This window comes from Hippopotamus amphibius, chromosome 2, assembly GCF_030028045.1.
Source record: "Hippopotamus amphibius kiboko isolate mHipAmp2 chromosome 2, mHipAmp2.hap2, whole genome shotgun sequence".
Lineage (NCBI taxonomy): Eukaryota > Metazoa > Chordata > Mammalia > Artiodactyla > Hippopotamidae > Hippopotamus > Hippopotamus amphibius.
In genome coordinates, this window is record NC_080187.1 from 46,747,296 (window position 1) to 46,772,273 (window position 24,978).

The window sequence follows — 24,978 nt, forward strand, 5'->3', positions numbered from 1 at the left end:
CTAAACTTTATGTTTTATCTCCATGGTCCTGTGAGACTGTCAAAGCTCTTCTGGATTTTCTGCCTGTTAGCAATGTCCTGCTCCCCAGATTCCCAGTCTCTCTCATCTGCACTGAAAGTATAGAAATGCCTTTAGCAGAAAAGTAGCTCACAGAACATATTAGCTCACCATTCTGTCATTCAAGTATTTCCTCCTCTCTGAAATGGATGCCCCTTAAGTACTGGCTTTTGGGAAAGCTCTTTGATGCTTTCAAACAGGTTTTTTTTTTTTAAATCCGGATTTAAAAAATATTTTTAATGAATGCATTGGTCTGTCAAAAGTGATGGTATCTCATCTGGGAATAAAGTCTGCTCCCCCTTTAAAAATTAATATTATATTAATCTTTGCTCAAAGACTCAAGGAAGAAAGTGACTAGAAGTTATAAATATTTTACTGGTGGGAAAACTGAGGTTAAATAAAATATTTATGGAGTGTTTACTATGAGTAAAGCATGGAACTATGCTTTAGATGATGTAGTAATTATAATAACTAGTTATAATACTATTAATAAAAGGCATAATAAATTCTTTTATCTGATAGAGCTTATAATTTTACAGGAAAACAAAACCAACCCACTGAATTATTAAAGCAAAATGTCAGAATATGGTCATACACCATAAAGTATATTTATATTCTAGTTCAGGAGTTGGTATACTACAGCCAGAGGGTCAAATTTGTCCCACAGGCTGTTTTTGTAAATAAAGTTTTATTGGAACACAGCCACAATCATTCCTTTATATATTGCTATAATAGCAGAGTCATTGCAACAGAGATTGTGTGGCCTGCAAAGCCAAAAGTATCTATTAAAGTACTGTAAAACAGAAACAATTTGCTAACCCTTTTTCTAATTTTAGTACTATTTGGGGCAATCATTTTTTTCTCTTCCAGACCACAATTTTAGTTGATGGAAAATTCCAAAATATGTCCCCATATTAAATCATTTCCTTCTTTTGTGGCTATTTTAAAACCATTTAGCCTTGTGGGTTCCAATCTGAGGACTTCAATTCTGTGGTTGTAACCTTGAATTATGACTGTTACTTGGACTGAACCTACAGTGGGATTCATTTTGTTTGCAACCAACAAGGTCTTCTATCTCCTGTACAAAATTCTTGTGACTTTTGTTGTTGCATCTTTTGCTATCTTGGATACCATTTGTCTGGCTGAGATTATAACTGGACAAAAAAAAAAGTATTTTGAATTGCTGCCCATTTGGGAGTCAGGAGGCTCATTTAGGGGAAAACAATCATTTTCATGTCTGAAGACATGCCATGAGGCATTTTACTTCTCAAGGACCATCTCTTAGGGAATACTGGGCCAAGTGGAGTATTCCCCGGAGAAACAGAGGGCTCTAAACTGCTAACTATAATGTATGTATTTGTCAGCTTAGAGTTCTCAATGAGGACAGACTTTCAAACCCTTATTCTTTCCTTTTAGGCATCTTCTCTCCCACACCCCCACACTCTTTCATCTTTATGGTGCTCCTATAGTGGTAGCATTCTCTATTCCCCTCTCCACGCCCATCCCCCTCTCCCAATTTTAAGAGAATTTTAAAAGTGTTGGCTCTTTGATTTGAATTGCTCTTTGGGGCTTTGATCTGTCTTATGATTTGCAGTAACTGGTACTCATTTTGGTTTTTTGTGTAAATAACTGCAGAAGCCATTAACAGAAGATTAATTGTTGACAGTTTCATTACTCTTGGAATAAATAGAAAGTCCATGGACTGAGACTGAAGAGACAACAGAATAGCCTTGGAAATGTAGAGGATAGATTTATAGAATATATTTTTGAGGTGCCGATGTCACACTTAAATAGATGTAGCATGAATTCCTAAAGTTCCCACCCTAAAGTTCCTTAAATGACAAAAATATGTGAATTGATGGAGAAGCAGAAAACTAAAATGAAAGGAGGAAATTCGTTTTCAAGGCAGGAGCTTTCATTAGTGAATGCGCTAACACATTCGAGGTAGTTGGAAAAAAAAATTCAGTTTGTCAACAAATTGTCTCATCAGCTTAAAGTCAAACCACCAGGCCTGATGGATTCCCCCACTAACTGGCCAAGCTGATTGTTTAAACTACAACGTGAAGTTAAAATGTCAATTCTTATCAGTCTTCCACCTGATGTACCCAATACATACAGGAAGTTACTGTGGTATCTCCTGATGTTTCTTTGTGGTTGAGTTCATCAGCCACAAAGGTCACCCTCAAAAACCTCAAATGTGATGCATCAGCTGAAATTCTAATTGATGATATTGCCAACACTCACTGTAGTCAATTATGCAAAACCAGAGGGTCAGGTTAATTGAAGGTGCTTATTGATGACAGCACTTCAGTCCAACATGGTAATGTTTCACACTAATCCAAGAGGAGTAAATACCTACATAAAGGAGATGTAGTCAGTCCAGTGTAGTCCTAGCCATAGCCAAAGTCTTCATAAATAAAAAGCAGGTATGGCCCATAACAGTTGACTGGAGCCACTGACTGACAATCCATGTTTTTGACAAGTTCCTCTTCACCACTGAATAACATTTCTATTAGATGTGAAGGACTTACAATCTGGGCTTAAACTTGGACATCTTTCTATCTAAAGAATCATTTTGTTACCCTTATACTGTTTTCCTTTCTCACTAAAATGCTGCAATATGAATGGAAGGCAGTGTTTGAAACAGCTATTGAAAGGTTTTTAGGGGGAAAAGCATCTAATTACTAGCGGGAAAATCCCTTTAGCTCCTCTCTATTTTTGAAAGATAAATGAAGGGACTATAGATGTCTCACTCCAGTTACGTTTCCATTTGGTTCATGCTATTGAGGTTGATTTGTATGTAACCACAGTGAATTGTTCATGTCCAGAATCAGGGTTTTTGTAAGAGGGTAATTTTAAGAGATCACAGTGGCATTATACCTGCTAACCATAGGCTTTCATTAAGATGATTGATTGCTTGTATTGATTTATTTGATATGTGGGCATTCCTGTGGTGTGAGTTTTCACTTCAAGATGTACACAGTCCATTATTTGGGCTCTTCTCTTGCATTTCCATTAAAGAAATTTTGAGCATGTATTCTTCCAAAAGGCTTTCCTTGATTAGGTAAACATGTATTGCCTTTGAAGGAATAAGATATGAATCACTGAATGTTTTTCTGGGTTGGAGTGGTGGAAGGGACACTTAATGAAAATTATTATTCTTAACATTTAGGTGTCTTTTTGACTTGATATCTGTGGTTGCCAGCTTATTTAGATATCTGCTCCTATGTTTGAAAGCAGATTTAAGATCAGAGAGATGTTCAAGGTTTAACACTAAAAAGGGTAGAACCAACTCATATTGGTTCTTCCTAGGCCCCAGATTATACTCTGAAACTCCTTTTGAGCTATCATAAATGAGGTCATGGAACTAAATCAATCTCTGCTTACCAGGAAATCCCATTTTAAAAATCTTTACTAGATTTGTAATCTAATAAATTAGAATTGTAAACTAGATTTGTAATATAGTAAATTGTAATTTGGAAGCAAAAGAAACTTACATACTTATAGGAGTTGTATTGTGTCCCCCAAAAGACATAACCATGTCCTAATCCAAGTACCTGTGAATGTGACTTTATTTGAAAATGGGGTCCTTGCAGATGTAATTGTCATGTATCTAGAGATGAGATCATTTTGGATTTAAGCAGGGTCCTAAATCCAGACTGGTATTCTTATAAGAGAGGGAGATTCAACACACACAGGAAAGAAGGCCACGTGAAGGTGGAGGCAGAGATTTAGTTATGTTGCCACATGCCAGGATGCCTGGAGTGAGGAACTAGAATGCCAGGAGCCACCAGAAGCTGCAAGAAGTAAGGAAAATTCTCTCCTAGGCCCTTTAGAGGAAGTGTGGCCCAGCCAAAACCTTGATTTTGGACTTCGGGTTTCCAGATAGTGAGAGAATAAATTTCCGTTGTTCTAATCACCAAGTTTGCGGTGATCTGTTGCAGCAGCACTAGAAAATGAATATAATATTCATATGTAGTCTGTATGAATAACTCCCATAGATTTGTGCTTTGTGCCACCGGCACTACTTGACCAGGTAGCCTTGACCTTCATGCTCAGAAAATACCCACTGGAAAATTTACTACCAAATGTTGGCATTCATGTCACTTGATTCATGGAATCTCTATGTTCTCTATGTTATACTTTGATTTATTTATTTTTAAATCTTAGTCAAGAAAATACAAATCCCTATAAAGCTTTCCTAGTTAAATCTCAATCAAATTGGTCTTGAGACCTGGGCATTTTACTTAGATTACTTAATAGCTCACTTTATGTTTTCTATGGTTGTCCCTTTAGCTTTTATACAATGCTTACAAATTTAGCATTTCATAGAATTGTATTTTTGATTGTTCTGCACACAAAGCCAGTATATACAATAAAAAAATGAAAACACATACAGGTTAAGCCTTTTGCCCTTAAATTAAGAATGACAGGGACTCAGAAAGAGAACTCTCTTTTCAGAACTCTTACTGTCAGTATACTCAGGTGAGCACTTGGCTATACATAGATGGGTTTCACCTCAAACTGTTTCTTGGGTATAAATCTTACCTCGACTATGACATAAACTTTCTGAAAGCAGCAATTGCCTTAAACCCTTTACGTGACCATTGCCCTCCCAGGGTTGCTCCTGGTGTAGTTGCTCGACAAATGCTAATCCAACTAAATTGATGTGTGGGCTTCTGAAGCAGAGTTCAGCACTTCAGATCATTTCCAGAAATTCCTACAGGATGCAAGAATGTATGATGATGAAAAATCATCAAATCCCTCCCTCCAACATCTATTACTTAATAGACTCTCAAGTTTCGCAGAAAAGAAATTAAACATATGGAGAAAAGATTTTATAAACTATAATCAACTGTTTAGGAGGGTACTAACCTCAGAAAAGAAACCCACATAACCTATTCCTAGAGGAAGGTAACTCTGGAAGCTAAATTTGTGATAAAGGATTTTTTTTGGAAGGGAAGATAGGAAAGAAATAATTTGCAATAGTTACAAAATAGTTCTGCAGATTGAAAATTGGGCAGCTCTTTGAATTTGCAGGAGTGGAGGGGATGGGTACCTTTAATCCAGTGGGGGAGGGGGCAAGCACGGATTGGTCACTCAGTACTGAACCTGAGTATTTCTTATTTTAATTGACAACATTCACATCTTCGAGCTTCTCATTTAGACTTTGATAAAATCAACTTGCAGAGGCAGATGGCAGGCTGTTATTTTTAATTCACAAGCCATGTTAAATGTATGCCATATGTTATAGAACTTTTCAGGCTCAGCCTTTTGAGTGCTACCACAATAAACTCACCAACTTACAGAAAAGGAAATTTGACAGGAAGAATTATGCACTTGTGGGTTACATTTTTGAAAACTGAAGTCAGTTCTTGTCTCTTTGCCTGATTTAAGGAGGGGTGGGTGGGGAAGAAAAACCTCTCAGCAAAAATGAGAAACCACACACTGAAATGGTAATATCTGTGTAAAAAAGAAGAGGGATCAGTGGGACCTGATTGTCACTTTGCACTCAGAAGTGATACGTCTCATCAACAACAGTACCACACTTCCGAAGAATATATGAGGCAGCCCATTATAATCCTTGAAGGGGCTGGAACGTGAGTTCTAATTTGTGTACTGCTAACGATCCTCAGCAGGAGACTCATTTCTCTGGCCCTCAGTAGCCCATCTGTCAAATAAAAAAAGTCAACTTAGATAATTTCTAAAGCCCCTTCTAGAACTTATATAGTACGAATCACAACCTACACTCACGGTTACTCATGGTTAATCACTGCCATCTTTATAGGGGCCATAATATGGAAAACTGCTCCTTTTTAAAGAAATTCTTCACTTGTCAACACTCTAAATTTCATGGGCCTTTTGCAAACTGCCATTAATGAAGGTCAATACGGTTGTTACAAAAAGATTTTTGTTGAGTTACTTTTATGACATCCACTTATGTGCTCATCTCTATGTCCCAGACAATCTCTGCCCATTCTAGGTTTAATGTCTGAGATACTACACTGGTAATTGAGATACGGCAAAGCTTTTGGCCACCTGCCTCTGTTCCTCTGGATACAAGTCAGTTTCCAGAGACATGATTCTAATTACCTGACCAGAATGTGGGGAACTCAGGGATCATTATCCAATAATGAGAAATTTTCTGTCTATTTGTTGCAAGATTTAATGTGAATATTAATAGTCATATTAAATGTCTATTAAAATGAGTTTTAACTTCTAAATTTCCTTTTTATTCCTTAAGTAGAATAGGAAATGCCTTCTGCTCCAAGAGCAAGAGGTAAGAGGGAAGTGCCAGATAACATCAGAAATATTTGAACCAGCTGGTTGGGGATATAAGAGATAGAGAATGGAGAATGCTTCATATGATAAACACAAAACAAGGTTGTAACTTTCAAAGAATAATTTATACGGTGCTCTTCCTTCCTTCTCACAAGTTCCTCATCCTTTTATTCTGTTCTTACTCTTGGAACCATGAATATAATCACCATGTTCAACAGGAAGCACAAGAGGTAAGTCAAGGTTTACCTGGTGTGTCTTCAGTGGGGTAGAGGCAGATAGGAGAGTGCCTATTGCTGAGATCTCAAATTCTTTCATAAAACATTTATTTGTTTGAATTAAGCTGCATCCTCTGCTAAAGGTGGGAATTGCACAGGAAATGTACCCGCTTTCATAACTCAGAATCACCTTTGTGTAACACTCAGGCTCTTTCCTTATTATAACTTCCTGGTTTCAATCCCAAGCTGGTGTGCTAATGTAGCAGCTCCCTGAGATGGTTTTCTTGCTCCTACCTGGTTTGACTTTTGCCACAGCAAACATCAATGAAGAAGAGCTTTCCCATATTCCTACACCCCTACCTTCACTGCTCTCCTTCCTTTTCATACTGGTCGCACAAAGTTGTGTTAGGCATCTCGTGTTACTGTTACCATTGTTGCCTGCCCCTGTACAAAATGCACTTCTCTAGGCACATTACTTTCATACCCACCTCTACATGTTTGTTTTTCCTACTCTTCTGAACCTGAATTCCTTGAGGGTAGGGACTTGTCCTATTTATCTTTATTTTCCCAACATCTAACCAAACCTGGTATATAGTAAGGACACAAATAGACATTTGCTGGGTAAAAAAGATGAATGAAAGCACAATAAGGTATGATTTAATAAACATCTTATGTAGGTAGGTCAAGAATTGCCTCAATTTCTAGGTCATTTATTCATTCAGTCATTCGTTAGACAATAGTTTTGCTAAATTATTTTATGGAAGAGGTTGACAACATCACTGCTTACCATACAGAGTTTGCTGTTTGTGTATGTGTGAGGGCATATAAATACACATGTATCTTTAGAATGAAATTAACTATTAAATTGGAAATTATTCATTTCACAGTGTTAGTTTAATCATTCCCACTAATCTTTTTGTTGCCTTGAAGTTTCTAGAACATTTTTATATATAGATATCTGGTCAAAGTGTGCTGCACTGCCAACTGTAGTTGAGATTTGAGAGTCCAGAATAGATGGACCAGATGGGCAGCTTCCCTCACAGCAGAGTTTCCCAAAGTGCATTCAACAGAATACTTGTTTCATGGGGTGTTAAATGGGATGTTACTAGGTGTTATGAGAAAAGGAACAGAGATAGAGATAGAAATTGAGAAAGAGAGAGAGATTTATATACTCACATATATTCATGTATACAAATATATATGAATATAAAAATATATATTCATATTTCATAAAATACATATGTGAGAATTTGGATTCAGTGAAGTTAAATAGATTTATAACTTCAAAAGTTTTTAGAAACTTTAATTCACTAATGTGCTTTGAAAATAAACAGAAAACATATTAATATCTAGCATTTCTCAAATACATTTTTTCATTAAGGTTAAAAATTTTTAAGTATTTTCTATAACTTTTGGTCCTATAAAACTTTAGGAAATTGCTAGATTATTACATCACAGCTGAAGGGCATACTCCTGTTTGATTGTGCCACATTTTATGAATTCACAGGTTTATGTGGATATGACATACTTATGAAATCTCATCTTGTCCTGAATTCTGGTATACATGTCTTTCTCATTTTTCTGGATTTGATTTAATGTCTAGCTTTTGGACACAGTACTAATTGTTTCCATTCATCTCCTTGGTCCCCACACTTCCCTGATCTTTATTAGGCAGTATCCCATTAGGAAATCAGAAATGTCTCGAGATATTTTAAGCAGAAAGGACTTAATTCAGGGAATTGTTTAAAAGGTTTTGGAAAGTCTTGTAAAGCAAACAGAAGTAGAGGAGGACTGGAGAAAACAAAAGAAGGGTTTCTGCATTTTTAAATTCAAGATCTGAAGCTGCTAAATAATCCTAGGCTGGCCACCCTGTCCATCATATTGAGTTGCTAGAGGATGCTGCTGTAATTGGAACCACACTAATGTCACCGAGTTGTATTTTATCCAGGAAGCCAGACTCCCACTGCTGCTGCTGAGCTGCCACCAACAGAGTTAGAGCCCACAGTCACCTAGAGTTACTGTTAGTCGCCCATGGATGCTACTGCTGTTACTGAAGAGGTGGCCAGAAGAAGAAAAAAGAAGGCAACTTCTTTCTGCCTAATTTCAAAATCTCCTATCATTGCTTTCCATTGACAGACCTATCAGGAACTCAACTGGCAAGAGGGTTTTAGAAATGTGGCATGCAGGCTTTCAATCCTGGTGGGATGAAGGAGAATATGGAAAGGCAAGTTGCGGGGATGAAAGCAGCAGACACTCTCGAGCACTGTCCACTTCTTTGGGTACTTGATATCCATAAATGCCTTTCTATTCACGCTTAAGGTTTCATACAAGAACAAGAAGCACTGAACCTCTACTCAACAAGATGTACTATCACTTTTACCAATAGAGACCCTAAATTGAAACACTGGGAAAAATCTTTTGACTTGATAAAATTACATGCTATACTGGCCCAGTATAAAAGCCTCCACTGATCTTCATTTACTTTATATAGCTTACATTCTAAGTTCATCATTGTAATCATTTCCTTACAAATTTTCTCTACTTTCCAGCCTTTCTCTATTATCCTTGACAACCCTAAATTCTAGATGAACCCCAATCAGCTAATCTTTTCTTTACCTACTCCTTTTGCAAGCAAACCTGACTGGAGAAGATCAGGTAAACTAGCTGACTTGTATCAAAATAAGTTAAAATCACCAGCCTCAAGTGGGCATTCAGTATTGCCCAGGACTTTCCCCACTAAGCTTGTCCTCTACTGTGTACAATGATTATTTCAGAATCTCTGCTCCTCTCCCCACATTCATACTATGATATTGGGAAAAGGAAACCAACAGCTGTGAGCTCAGTCATCTTCCCAAGAGAAAATCTTACATGAATCTGCACCTTTATTTCACTGACCTTTCATCCCTTTGCCACAAAAAAGAAAATATCCTTCATCTTCTTGAAGTTAATGCCTTCTGGAACCTAAGATCTCTCAGTTTCTCAAGATCTCTGCCTTTTTAATAAAAATATTCACACCATTATTTCAATATCTCTGCATTATTCCCATCACCAGATAAACCTGATCTAGAATTTTAAATCACAAAACAAACAATCCTCAGTTGTCTTTCTTTACTTTATCTTTATTATTTCTCTGTTACATTGCAGAAGGTGGCTAAATGCACTGCTTCTTCGTCCTCATTTTCCAGTGACTCTTCTTTGTACCCAAGTTTGGCTTCTGTTATCAACACCCAACTCACTGCTCATGTCAGTAACTCCATTTAAGGAAAATCAGTGGACAGACACTTTCATGCTCATCTTACTGGGCCCAGTTGACTACGTACTCCATCTTGAAATTGACTCTTATTTTGTTGGCTGTTCCTCAATATAGTCTCTCTCTGAAAAAGTACTTCTCTGTGTTGATGACCTTCAGGCCCATATCTTATGTTCTCTTTCTTTATACTCTCTTCTTAAAAGATTTCATTAATTCCCAAGGCTCTTGATGATTATAAAATCCCATCTCCAGCCAAGAGCATGCCTCTAAGCTCCAATCTTGTATATATATAACTAAATTCTTCAAAACTCCACTTAAATATCTCTCAGGCATCTCAAACTAAAAATCTCTAAAATTGAATCCATTGCTTTCTCTTCTAAATCTGTTTCTTTCACAGCCTTCCCCATCTCGGAAAATGATCCTATCCATGTGCAAAACCAGACATTTAGAAATTATCCTTCATTATTCTTTCTTTTATTTTCCTCATTCATTTCACAAAATGATTTGTGAATTCCACAGGAATCTACTTCTCTGCATCTTCACTGTTACCCAACTTGTCCAAGGCTCCCAATTAGACTAAAATCCACCATCTTACTGTGCTCTACAAGGCAGAGCATGATATAGCCCAGATATATATCTCTAATTTCATCTCCATTCTTATCTTCTCCTCATTTACTGCTTTTCAGCACCTAAATACAAATACTTTTAGTTTCTCAAATACATCAACCTCTTCTCTGCTTTAGGATCTTCTGTACTTGTGTCTTCTCATCCTGGAGCTCCCTTCCTCCAGTACTTTATTTTTTTTTCAATTTTTAAATTTTTTTAAGAACTTTTATTGAGATACAGTTAACAGACAATAAACAGCATATATTTAGAGTGTACAATCTGGTATCCCAATCTCCCAGTTCATCTCCCCCAACCCTCCCCACTTTCCCCACTTGGTGTCCATGTGTTTGTTCTCTTCATCTGTGTCTCTATTTCTGCCTTGCATTTCCTCTTTCATAGTTGTTAGCATTTGCCTTATGTATTGAGGTGTTCCTATATTGGGTGCATATATATTTATAATTGTTATCACCTCTTCTTGGATGGATCCCTTGATCTTTATGTAATGTCTTTTCTTGTCTCTTGTAACATTTTTTATTTCAAAGTCTATTTTATCTGATATGACTATTGCTACTCCAGCTTTCTTTTGATTTTCATTGGCATGGAATATCTTTTTCCATCCCCTCACTTTCCGTCTGTATGTGTCCCTAGGTCTGAAGTGGGTCTCTTGTAGACAGCATATATATGAGTCTTGTTTCTGTATCCATTCAGCCAGTCTGTGTCTTTTGGTTGGTGCATTTAGTCCATTTACATTCAAGGTAATTATTGATATGCATGTTCCTATTACCATTTTCTTCATTGTTTTGTTGTTGTTTTTGTAGGTCCTTTTCTTCTCTTATATTTCCTGCTTAGAGAAGTTCCTTTAGCATTTGTTGTAGGGCTGGTTTGGTGGTGCTGAATTCTCTGAGCTGTTGCTTGTCTGTAAAGCTTTTGATTTCTCCGTCAAATCTGAATGAGATCCTTGCTGGGTAGAGTATTCTTAGTTGTAGGTTCTTCCCTGTCATCACTTGAAATATATCATGCCACTCCCTTCTGGCTTGCAGAGTTTCTGCTGAGAAATCAGCTGTTACCCTTATGGGAGTTCCCTTGTATGTTATTTGTCATTTTTCCCTTGTTGCTTTTAATAACTTTTCTCTGTCTTTAATTTTTGTCAGTTTGACTACTATATGTCTTGGCGTGTTTCTCCTTGGGTTTATCCTGCCTGGGATACTCTGCACTTCCTGCACTTGGGTAGCTATTTCCTTTCCCATGTTAGGGAAGTTTTCAACTCTAATCTCTTCCAGTATTTCCTCGGGTCCTTTCTCTCTCGTCTCCTTCTGGGACCCCTCTAATGCAAATGTTAGTCCGTTTAACATTGTCCCAGAGGTCTCTTAGGCTGTCTTCAGTTCTTTTCATTCTTTTTTCCTTATTCTTTTCCACACCAGTGATTATCACCATTCTGTCTTTCAGCTCACTTATTTGCCCTTCTGCCTCAGTTAATCTGCTCTTGGTTCCTTCTGGTATATTTTTCATTTCAGTTATTGTGTTGCACATCTCTATTTGTTTTCTCTTTAATTCTTCTAGATCTTTGGTAAACTTTTCAATCTTTGCATCCAGTCTTTTTTTCAAAGTCCAGGATCATCTTCACCATCATTATTCTGAATTCTTTTTCTGGAAGGGTGCCTCTCTCCTCTTCATTTCATTGCTTTTCTCGGGTTTTATCCTGTCCCTTCATCTGGTACAAAGTCCTCTGCTTTTTCATTTTCTCTATCTTTCTGTGGCTGTGGTTTACAGTTCCACAAGGCGAAATACTGCTGATACTGCTTGATACTGCTGTCTGCCCTCTTGTGGAGGAAGCTACCTAGGAGGCTCCTGCATGCTTGCTGATGGAAGGGACTGATGGTGGGTAGGGCTGGGTGGTGGAGCTCAGTAAGACTTTAATCTGATTTGGTGGGTGGAGCTCAGTAAAACTTTAATGTGCTTGTCTGCTAATGGGTGAGGCTCTGTTCACACCTTGTTCGTTGTTTCGCCTGAGGCTACTTAGCACTGGAGCTTACAGGCTCTTTGGTGGGGCTAATGGCAGACTCTGGGAGGGCTCACACCAATGAGCACCTCCCAGAACCCCTGCTGCCAGTGCCCCTGTCTCCTTGGTGAGCCACAGCTGCCCCTCACCTCTGCAGGCAACCCTCCAACACCAGCAGGTAGGTCTGGTTCAGTCTCCTATGGGGTCACTGCTCCTTCCCTCTGGGTCCTGGTGAGCACATTTTTTTGTGTGCGCTCCAAGAGTGGAGTCTCTGTTTCCCCTAGTCCTGTGGAGGTCCTGCAATCAAATCCTGCTGGCTTTCAAAGTCTGATTCTCTGGGGATTCCTCCTCCCGTTGCTGGACTCCCAGGTTGGGAAGCCTGATGTGGGTCTCAGAACCCTCACTTTAGTGGGTAGACTTCTGCAGTATAATTGTTCTCCAGTTTGTGAGTCACCCACCCAGAATTTATGAGATTTGATTTTAACGTGATTGTGCCCCTCTTACCGTCTCATTGTGGCTTCCTCTGGATGTGGGGTGTCTTTTTTGGTGAGTTCCAGTGTCTTTCTGTCAATGATTGTTCAGCATTTAGTTGTAATTGTGGTGCTCTTGCAAGAGGGAGTGAGCGCTTGTCCTCCTACTCTGCCATCTTAATCCTATCTTCCTCCAGTACTTTAGATGGTGGCATTTTCTTGTCCTTCATAATGGTAAATGATGTTTTCCCATTGCCTTACTTAGCTCCTACCAGTACCCTCTTACAGCATTTATTTCACTTTCATTTTGGCACCTATTTTAATCTGTAATTATCTAGTTTGGGTTTTATTGATTTATTGGATCCATTTCTAGGTTGTAAGCTCCATAAGGCAGAAACCTTGTCAATTCCATTTAGTAATACAGAGGAAGAGGATATGGGGATATATGTATAAATACACTGATTCACTTTGTTGCACAGCAGAAGCTGGCACGACACTGTAAAACAATAACACTCCAATAAAGATCCGAAGGAAAAATAAAAGAATACATTACTGAAGAAAAACAAAAACAAAAACAAAAAAATAGTAAGTCTAGTACCTGGTATATAGTAGGTACTCAACAGAATTTGCTGAAAGAATGAAAGCATGAAGACTGACATCTAAATGGAGTTGTAGGAGGATCTTGGTAAAGGGGTGTGATTATTTGAGTTTCAGCTGTTGAGGTCTAATAAGAAGCCTAGATAGAGAATTGTTTGGTTTGGAAGATTACATAGAGGGAAGTAAGATTTATTCACTAAAATTTGGACATTAAAACCATTTGTGACCAGTATCAAGCCTGTTCTCATAGAAGAAGCTGTTTGTGAGCCCAATGATGAAGAGGTTCTGAAGGTACTCGCAGGTCAAGCCTCCAGAGATACACCATCATGAAATCGTTGCCAAGTATCTACTAGGATTACTAGTTTCTCTGAAAATGCCTTGGCTTTTGCATGTAGTTTATTTACAGGTACAGAATTCTGATTTTGCATTACTCTGTCTTGTAACAGAGGGCTTGAACGTTTGATATTACTGAAAGCATTCGGGAGAAATCAAGACAAATTCCATTTTGAATTGTCTGTTTCTCTTTTCTCATGAAGTGGAAACTGAATAGAAAAAAGTATGCTTGAGAGGTAACAAAATATATTATTCTCCTTGGCCTGACAATTCTTGGGGCTGGGCAGAGTTTGGGTACTGTTCTTCTGTTAATATGAGAAGAGAAAGGACTGTATGAAAACTTTCCCTTTGCTTTATTCTATCAATACTCCTTCAGTTTCCATGGAAATAAGAGCTGAAAGGCCAGTGAGAGAGTAAGTTCTTCCTGGCACACTTTGGCTGCTTACAGTCAAGGGCTTGTAGAAAGTTGTCAACTACCCATTTAAAGAAGATTTAACTTTCAGTATTTTGCTCATTTTTTTTTTAATGGTGCAGTCTTCCTCATATCATTAAAAAAAGAGAAGTAGGAAATAAAAGATAAGAAACAAAATTTATACAAGGTCTTTCCTTGGCTGTAATTTGAATACACCTGTTTGGGTCTGTGCATCTACACTATATTCCTTTAAAATCAACAGGGCTTGCTTGGGTTCTGCTTTTGGGGACTGTGAGAAAAGGGTGAAGAATTTGGAAGACATTTACATTTTGCAGTCAGTTTTAAGAGTGATGAGAACCACTCCTACCATCTCCTCCACACCTCCCCAAGAGATAGAATGAGTGGTGGTTTGAATGATAAAAAAGGAAAGGAGGCCAAATTTTGCAGAATTCAGTGGTCTTGCAGGAAGAAAGAATAAGCAGAGAATGGGATCAGAAATGACCCTGGAGGTATGAACACAGTGAGACCCACCGGCTCTCTACTATTTATTGCACTTATTCTTTACATCATAGCTTTTATATTTTCTCTTGCAAGTCTTTGCAAAATGTGAACCTGAAAATTCTAGAAGGTACCTATTCAGAGGAAATGGGACCTGGTTTTCAAATTATCAGAATACAGTTTATCCATGTCTTATTATTTTTTTCTCATTAATTTCTGTTTCCCTAATTGAGGTTCACCACTGACACCTGGAATTGAAGATCACTGCATTTTACCCTATGGATGAAACATTTATAATTATTAACTTACAACCAACCAGGAATGTTTGGAGACTATCTTAACTATCTTGAACATAGCTTTTTTCATTTCAATTACTAATTTTGAGTCCCTTCTTTTTCTACAGTAGTGTGTGGAACACAGAGTTTGAGTCAGAACACTAAATGCAGACAAGTGCCTATACTAATGTAGCCAAAATTTGGCTCTGAGTTTCATAGCATTCAGAGTAATGGTGTTATTGGCGTTAAAAGACACAGAGTTCTAAAGATTAAAGATTGCCGGTTGCACAAAAGTAGGGATTTTTTTTGGTGCTAGGAACCCAGAGCAGTGTCTCCCAGGGATTTTTACACAAAGTATACACTCTGTAATAGAGATAAATATATCTGCAATACTCTATCTATAATATATCTGGCTGGGAGTTGTATGTGCTGAATCTTATACTGTCCTTCAATACATTTTGGCCACAAATTGCTAAAGTAAGATTGAGTAATACCAAGTATATGAAGGGCCAAAGAATGTGGTCCCAAAATACTCAATTGATCTAATAATAAAAATATATAATACCTAGGAAAGTGCATCATATCTTAGAAACACTATGATATAATACCAGAAGGAAAAAAGTAATTCTCTTCTGTTCCACGAGAAGATGGTCAAATCGTAATTTGGACTACATTTTTAGCCTTTTTATTGTCAAATTAGTTTATAATTGTCTCATTTGAGAAAACAAATAGAAACATCACTAGAAGGATCATTTGCTGGCTCCAATGGAAACGCATTTCAAAACACAACACACATACACAAAAGCCACAAAGAACTGCCAACTGATGCTAAGCTAAATATTTCTTTTTTAGATTATAATTGAAGGAATTTGACTTTCAACTTAAACAACTAGTATTTTTAAAAAAGAATTCTTTTTCTCCATGTATTTTTGTGAAAGAATTGAATTCCCTTTAGGAATGAAATATATCTGGAGACCCATCCATTTTCTCTTTTATAATGGAAATGTAGTTCAGTCTTTATAAATCTCATATAGCCTTTAAAAATCATGACAATGGATTGACTATATTATAATATTTGTAGGAATCGACTAGAGAAAAGGTCTTCTTTGCAAAACTTCTGCTAAAAAATGCTAGGCTTCCTGAAGTTACTTATATCTATCTTAACTTGAATTGCAATGTACCATCTTAGGTAATATTGAGGCTTTATTCACTGGATCAAAATATAATTGAGCCAAATATAAAATTTTTACATTTAGATCATATTGCCACTGAATATCACAACATAACATTGATTTTCCTCCTTACCTAATTTTAGTAAAAATTTAGTAATAATGGTATAGCTTAGAGTTTGGTTATCTCAAAGTGATAGTATAGTCAGGTATCCTAGATATATCTAAATCCTTTTTCCTGCGTGATTTCTAAGGTAGTTGTACATATAAGTGATAACATGAATGGAAATAAAGGTATCATTCATTCAAGATTGTTCTTGGAATACCTACTGTAGGTCAGGCACTGATTTTGCAGTGAACAAAGTGACAGAAATGCCTTCTTATAGAGCACATCTTAGTAACCAAATCAATAAAACACAGAACATGTTAGACTGATTTAAAGAAAAAAATCCAACAATCTAGACTATTTCTTAAATTTCTTATTCCAAAGCAGATCTCTGTGTTACAACTAGATGAAGTATGTGGCTTAGGCTCTCCTTTTATCCTTACTCTCATTGTACCCCCACCTGGCCCCTGTGCTCACAGGGATCAATGCACCCCACTCACAGCACAGGAGAGAGGAAAAGCAGAGAGGTTTTATGGCAGTGATTTTGCCCACCATTAAACAAGCCCTATGGTGTCCAAACTGGACCAATCAAATTTTCAACTCCTTGGGACAGGACTGGTATTATTAGAGGGTGAGACACTCTGGGTAGGAGGTCACATGAGGAAAGTAAACACTCCCTACGCTTTCCCTGCTGCACAAGAACCCTGAATTGCCATTCTTGTGCAAAGACTTCTTCATGTAAACATAAGAACTCCTCCTCTTTGGGCTGCATGCCACCACGGACACACACAGAACTAGTAACTACAGTCTAGTAGTACTCATTGGCTTCATTCTCTGGAAATGCAGCAAACCAAAATACGGATGCCCACAGCCAAGGATAGCTTGTCTATGTTCTGTATTAAGAGAACCTCCCTTCAATGCACTCTCACAGCTGGAATTTTTTAAAAAAATTTTATAGTCAATTTATTATTATTAACATGGAGTAATGAGGATAAGGTTTTTACCCCTCTACGATTACAATCAGGTAAAAATTTCTTAGTGTACATGGTAATTATTTTAGGAATATATAACTTCTCTTAAATTGGCTGCTCCTGGTGCACTGATTCAGAAGGCACTAACTCATCTGCAAAGATGATCATTAGAAGCCGAGCCAAAAAGTCAGCTGATCTGCCTGGTATAGTGTATGGAGGCTGCTTCAGGAGCTGTCTCTTGCTCTCTGTCTTTCTCTCTCTCTCTCCTTCTTGTTCTCTTCCTCTCTCATTAATTCTGTTTTCAGGGCTGCTGCAGCAGGTAGGGTGTTTGTTATTCTCATCTCATTAATCACTTCTGAGTTGCTGAGCAGAGCTCTGTTAATACCTGGTCAAAAGACAGGATAATCCACAGCATCTTCTAGCAGCAGCAAATCCAGCTGTGGAGCAATGTGTTACTATGTAACCAGGCTGAAGAAATTTATGCAAACTAACATGACTAAAGGAAACCTGCTTGCTCAAACCAGGAGAGAGATGATTACTTTAAGCCCTGCCTGAATGACTGGCCCTCTGCAGAACTGTAACATGATCAAAGTTGGCTTTTGCACTCCTAACATTTCTGCTGTGTCTTTTCTCCTTTCTACCTCTTCCTATACTACAGGATCCTAGGATTCCTCCAGAACCCTGCTTTACCCTGTCCCTGTTCCACCAACTGCTCTCTCAAATTTCTGATTCAGACTTTTTCATTTTTTAATGTAATACTCCTTCTACAGTTTTCTTTAATGTGGCTAAATTTTCAGTTAAGATGTTGGAATCTGAAGGTGAAATCATATTAGTGTTATTTGACACTCCTGAAAAGGCATATAGGCTACTGCTTTTCAACCAGCTCAGCACCAAAATCTTCCATGACCCTCACAAAAAGCTGTATGTATCAAGTGTTAATCAATGCATTTTATCATTTTTTAAAAAAAAAATCACAGGCATAACAAAACTGCTAAATGGATTGTTTGATGTAAGAGATCAACATTCCAGCCAAAAGCAAAGCAATCCTGGCACTTAAGTTAATTTTTACGAACTTCTTAGGAGAGGTATTGGGTTGGACAAAAAGTTCATTCAGGTTTTTACGTAAGCCATTATGGAAAAACCTGAATGAACTTTTTGGCCAGCCCAATAGAGGGACACACTAGATTTGAATGTTGAAAATTGCTTGGAGATCCCCATGACTAGCTTCATGGATCTCTAGATCAAAGCTGAGCCCAGACTCCATACTCCCCAAAGAAATCAAAGATGTAGCTCTAACAAGGAAGGGCTTTCATTTTGGAAAGTTGGACAAATGATGTTTTACTCTGTTACTAAAGGAACTGTGACTGAGGAATTAAGAGACATAAGGATTAAGATTTAAGATTGGGTTGTAGTGAGTGGAGTAGCTAGTGTCCAGTTAGAGCAAGTCCCAGGGCTATATACATATGTGTATATTTATAAAAATTAAATATTGAAAAGAATTTGATGATTTCTATCACATGGTTAGGAAGTCAGAAGAAGTAACTGCTGAATACTGACTAGCATCAGTGTTTCCATAGTTCCTCTTATTAAAGCTATGTTATAGCATGTTTGTTCTAAAACCTGCATCCAGCCTAAGGTCTGGGGCCATGGTTTCCCACTGACATTCACTATACTTGATGTGCTTTATCTTTGGGGTGCCACAGACTACAGTGGCACCTTGGTGAAGCCCACAAATTCAATACAGCTGTGATTCTGCTGCTTCTCACAGGCATAAGTGAAGGAAATAACTTCATTTTCACTGGCCTCTAGTGAAAACAGGAATGTAATTTTCCCCCATCCAAATATCTGGACTTCCCTAAATTCTATCTTAGATTAAGATCCTCTGCAAGTGTGGATCCACTTTTGTGAGTTCTTCAGGCACAGTGAAAACTGGGTATGCATTAAGTTGCACACAGAAAGAAGACTTTTTTAAGCTATTAAACCCACCCCATGATTGCATAACCAGAGATACAGAGAAGCAGCTCTCTACTGCTTCCTCTGCCTTTGCAGTCCTGACTCCCACCTGTATTCTGACTTGTCCTGGATCTACCTGATTTGGACTCCTTTGCTCTTTTTACAGTTACTATTTGACCACTGTCCCTCAGATTTGGTACTCTAAAATGATTTCTTTGTTAAAAAAAATATCCCTTCCCTTTGTGATCCCCGTTTTCCTTTGACTTCCCTGAATGTCAACATATAGTCTGTCTCTGGGCCACTTACCAAGGCTCTACCTCCCACGAGTGGCCCATCTCCAACCCCACAGAGGAATTTGGACAAATGAGAAGAGAAGCAGTTTCTTATATTAATTAGGGGAACTAGAAGCTTAATGAAAATTTGACACAGTACTTCGCCTTTTGCTATGACTTCTTTTTTGGCAGACAGAGTTAAGCGGTGAATAATTTTAACTATATCATGGGTTGATGCAATTTACAATACCATGTTTGCTTATATTTTGGAATGCAGTAGAGACCTCCTAATGCAGTTCAGGTCATCATCTCCACTTAAATTTCTGCACTGGCTCCTAATAACTAGGATGTAGCAATAAGCCAAAGTCTAGCACCCTGAAGTGATCTGGCTCCATGTTGCACTTAGTTGACAGATAATATATGAGTTAGCTTGTTTACTTATGAGACAACAGAACCCCCACCCACCCACCTTTCTTGATGAATCAAATTTACTTCCTTAAACGTATTCTATGTGTCTCTCTCAGTTTTCCAAAATTTTATTTAGGATAATACACATATTAGTTGATTACACGGGATTTATACCTAACCTGGTTTAGGTGGTAGAACCTCTATAATCCAGAGCAATTTGTAACACACTTTGTAATTGAATAATAATCTTCTGCATTATTTAGATGCACAGTGACCAAACCAATGGTGATAAATGTCCTATTACACTCCAGGCTTATCTGTCCCAACTTGCATGAGAATAATAAGAAATTATATAAGGAAGGGGGACACTATAGGCTTGGAAATTGTACCATAGGTAAAATGAGGGAACTGGAGTGTTTATCTTGGGACATTATAGTTACATTTAAGAATCAGAATAATTTTCTTGAGTAAAGTGGGCTTCAAACTTGAAGGAGCCATTGCAGAAATTTAAAAGAGGATGATGAGGTGAACTGTATTAGGAGGTCTCTATTGCATTCTGAAATAAAAAGCAAACACGGTGTCGAAAATTGAATCAACCCATGATATAGTTAAAATTATTCATTCACTGCTTAACTCTGTCTTGAGTAGAGGACAGAACAGAACCTGAGCCACTGAGCAAAAGTTACGAAAGGCATATTTTAGCTAATATAGGGAAAAGATTTTTATTACTTCTATGTATTAGATCTTTTAACAAATAAACAAAACAAAAACAGAAGGCAATGATGTCTTAATTCTTTGAAGTGTTTGGGGTTGGGAGAAGTTGGAGGGATGAGAGGCAGAGTGTGTATGAGCTCTCTCTGCCTAGACGCTAGAGGAGTGTGTGTCATTGATAAGGCTGGAGTGGAGGAGTAGCTGGTTTCCAAGGGCCCATCCAACTCTTGTAATTTATGATTCTGTGATTTGAGAGGGGATCATGGGATGAAGCCTCTGTTCTGCAGGTAAGTTAATGATGTACACTGACATTCAAGTCCATTATGCGTATTTACAGCATCTGTGTCTACTCTCCTATGCACACCTTGTTGTTGGCCATAGCTGTGACTGTCATTAACATAGAAAAGTATTTTATTTCTGCAAGTCCAGCAAAAAAAGGACATATTAGATGTTTATGCTATTTGCATCCACTGTGAAAGCGTCTCCTTCAACCCTTAGCTCACAGGATCAGGGATTCATAATCTTTTTCTTACTTTACAGGACAATTTGGGTATCTCATAGAAACTATGAATGCTATTCCCAGAAAAATGTACACATTCACCAGTACACAATTTTTGCACACAGTTCTAGCAGTATGTGCAATCTCTGAAGCCAAACTGTAGAATCCTAATTAAGAACCTTGCTGTTAGAGATTTTTGGCTGTTTTATTTCAATAAAATGAGCACCAGCAAGAAACAATAGCACAGCTTGAGTTTTTTCATTTGCTCCTTGTAGTTTATTCTGCTCTGCAATGCAGCAGGGACCTCAGATGGTGATCTAGATCATTCCTATGCTACTTTTCCAGCAGGATTTAGAAGGACTGTACATTTGCTTCCCAGAATACTGTATAGGCAAAACTCCCAAAGAAGATTCCATGATTTAAGGCACTTTATTAACTGCAAAAGATTGTTTTGTTTACTTTGTTTTGTTTTCAGCTAAAGGAATCTTTTAGTTGTAAAGCATAACTCTCTCAATTTGGGTTCCTTTGAAAGCAGACCACTAGACCAGGTACAAGTAGGTTAGTTGGAAAGTGCAGCAAATATTGGTAATAGAGAGGAGAAGTGATACAGGGAAGAAAATAAAGTGAGAGAGTCTGTGGCGAAGCCAGCAAACCTGTGGGCAACAGGAGCTAACCACCTACTTCTCAAGTCTACCATGTTGGGAAACTCTGGGAACCTTTGTGGAATACATGTTTCAGAGTTCTCCTACCTAAACAATGAGAAAGCTGAGGTATATGGACCATCATGCACATCAGTTATTCTTTGAGGGCTGCTGGAGGTGGATAGGTAGCACTTCTGGCCTATTAACTGGGTAGCAAAGAGGGCTCTAGTGGCCAGAAAAAATTCTTTTGAAAAATAAATTCAGACACTGGAGTTGGGAAGTTGGACCCGTCTTTCCTGAAGCGGTGAGGTGGGTGTGGTTGTGGGTGTGGTTATGGGTGTGGTACCTGGAGCATCTCCAGCAAGAGCTTTTTATGGCCTTGTGCTTGAAACTTTTTTCAAGCACGTTGGAACAAACTTAATAATATGTAGAATAAGATGAGTTTCTTAATGTGATTAAACAATACAATTATTTTTTAAGATTCCTTCTTTCCTAAAAGTATCTACTATTGTGACTAGGGCTACCTTGTTGCTTTATTTTAGTGGAGATAAATTGGTTTGAAAGATGTCTGTAATTTATTTTTGCTCATAAGTTCAACTTGTGAAAATATTTTTCCAGAGTTCCTACTTTTAGGAAACATGATGGCTGTGAGTTTTATGTCCCTCTATTCTTTTGATGTATTCTAAGAAAGGAATGCTTTTGTTCTCATGGCAGGATGAATTTTGGTTATAAAATGAGTTGGGAGGCATTCCCTCCTTTTCTATTTTTTGGAAGAGTTTGTAAAGACACTGCATTAATTCTTTATAGATTTTCCTTTGGAATTCACCATTGCAGATACCTAGGCCTGGGATTTTCTTTGTGGGTTGTCTTTTGATTACTACTTCAGTCTCTTCTGTTGTTTAAGTCCATTCAGATTATCTATTCCTTCTTGAGTTAGTTTTAGTAGTTTGTATCTTTATAAGAGTTTGTTCACTTCATCTAAGTTATCTAATTAGTTGGCATACAGTTATTCATAGTATTTATTTATAATCCTTTTTTGTTTTGCGGGAAGGTCAGTAGTAATGTCACCTCTTTTATTTCTGATTCCAGTAATTCACATTTGTTCTCCTCTCCCTCTCCTTCCCTCTTCCTCCCTCCTTCTCCCCCTCCTGCCCTCACATCCTTTCTCCCTCCCTGACTCTGTCAATCTACCTAAAAAGTCAATTTTGTTGATCTTTTTTTAAAAAAAAAAACAGCTTTTGGCTTCATTGATTTTTTCAAATATTTTCTCTATTTCATTAATTTCTACTTTAATCTTTATTATATCTTTCCGTCACTTGTTTTATATTTAGTGCACTCTTCTTTCTTCCATGCTAAAGTTATTGATTTAAAATCTTTTTTCTTATATAGACATTTATAGCCATAAATTCCCTCTAAGCATTGTTTTAGCTGCATCTCATAATTTTTGGTATGTTGTGTTTTTATTTTCATTCCTCTCAAAGTATTTTCTGGTTTACTTTGTATTTTTTGATTCATTGATTATTTATGTGTGTTGTTCAATTTCTATTTGTTAGTTTTCTAAAATTTTCTCTGCTTTTGGTTTTTAATTTTATTCCATCGTGATCAGAGAATATACGAGGGTGAGTCAAAAATTATCCACACTCTGGCTGTAGAATTTGTAGAAGTTTTAATATAACTAACTGGAGTGCATATAATTTTTGACTCACTATAATTTTTGACTCACCCTCATACTTTGTATTTTTTTCTATCTTTTTAAGTTCATTAAGGTTTGTTTTATGGTCTAGCATTTCTTAGAGAATGTTTCATGTGCTCTTGAGAAAAATGCATACTTTGTTGCATTGGGTAGAGTGTTCTACAGATGTCTGTTAACTTTAGTTGGCTTTCAGTGTTGTTCAAGTCTTCTTTTTTCCTGTTCTTTTGTCTAGCTGTTTTATTTATTATTAAAAGTGAAAAACATCCATTATTGATCTAACTTTTTTAAAAAAATATTCCCAGCTCTATTATTTGAGTTGTGATCATAAAATTTGGCCATAATTTCTCAGGAGATAAAACACTATTAATGAATTCAAAAGTAAGATCTGAACCTTGGTATTCCCATTTCAAAATGGAATAGGAATCTTTGCATTGCATGTTTTAAATGGATGATATGTGGATTACTCCTGAAAATATATATAAAACCATTTTGTAATTACATAGATTGCCACACCAGTTATCAATCAGGGGCAATTTTGCCCCAGAAGCGACATTTGGCCATGTTTGAAAATATTTTTGATCATCACAACTTGGGAAGTCCTACTGGCACCTAGTGGGTAGAGGCCAGGGTTGCTCTGAAATATCTTAGAAGGTACAGGACAGCCCTTTTCAATGTAGCATTATCTGGCCCACAAAGTCAACAGTGACAGTGTTAAGAAACTCTGTGCTATACATGGGCAATCCAGGTATTGCAAAATAAAGGCTTAGAGAAGATATAAGTGGTGTTTATAAAATCATAGAGAGTATGATAAGTGGATATTAAACTTAGTCTCAAATCATGAATGTCTTAAAGAAGAATATCTCCATTAGACCTCAAAAAAAAGTTGAAAAATATATATACTGAGAAAAACATACACATTGGGTTTTACATTATACCTATAATCATAATTAAATAACTTGTGCACAATAAAAATTCCAGGTCCCCCATTTTTCCCAGAATAAGTAGCACAATAATAGTAAAAAAATACTGGGGGAAAAAGAAGGCATGGATTTAGATCCCTTATACTAAAAACATGTATAAAATTATAAGTAAAAATAAAAAACATTAACAAGTACATTAGAAGAAAATATGAGACCTATCTGTTTGGACAGATGAAGAATTCTCTGCTTAAATCAGGGGATTCTATTACAAAGAAGAAAATGGATATACTGGCAACCTGAAGAGTAGAGCTTGACTAGTTCAAAAGGCAATTGAACAGGTATCTAAAGCAAACACAACTGGGAAGATATTTGTAAAAGATAACTTTTGCCATACCATTCTACCAATCATACTGCCTAAAAATAACCACAATTAAGATTTTGTGCCTTTCTAGGAAAAAAAATGCATCTGGTTTAAAAAACTAGTAAATTCACTGAACTTAAAAATACCATGTACTGGGTTTATGTGATTTCAGGGGAAGATATTTCCATACTTTATTAAAGGAAACCTGGGATGTTTTGGATGAGACTTTTGACTTTTGACTTATGATATATTGAAAAGCAACCCTGATACACCCAATATT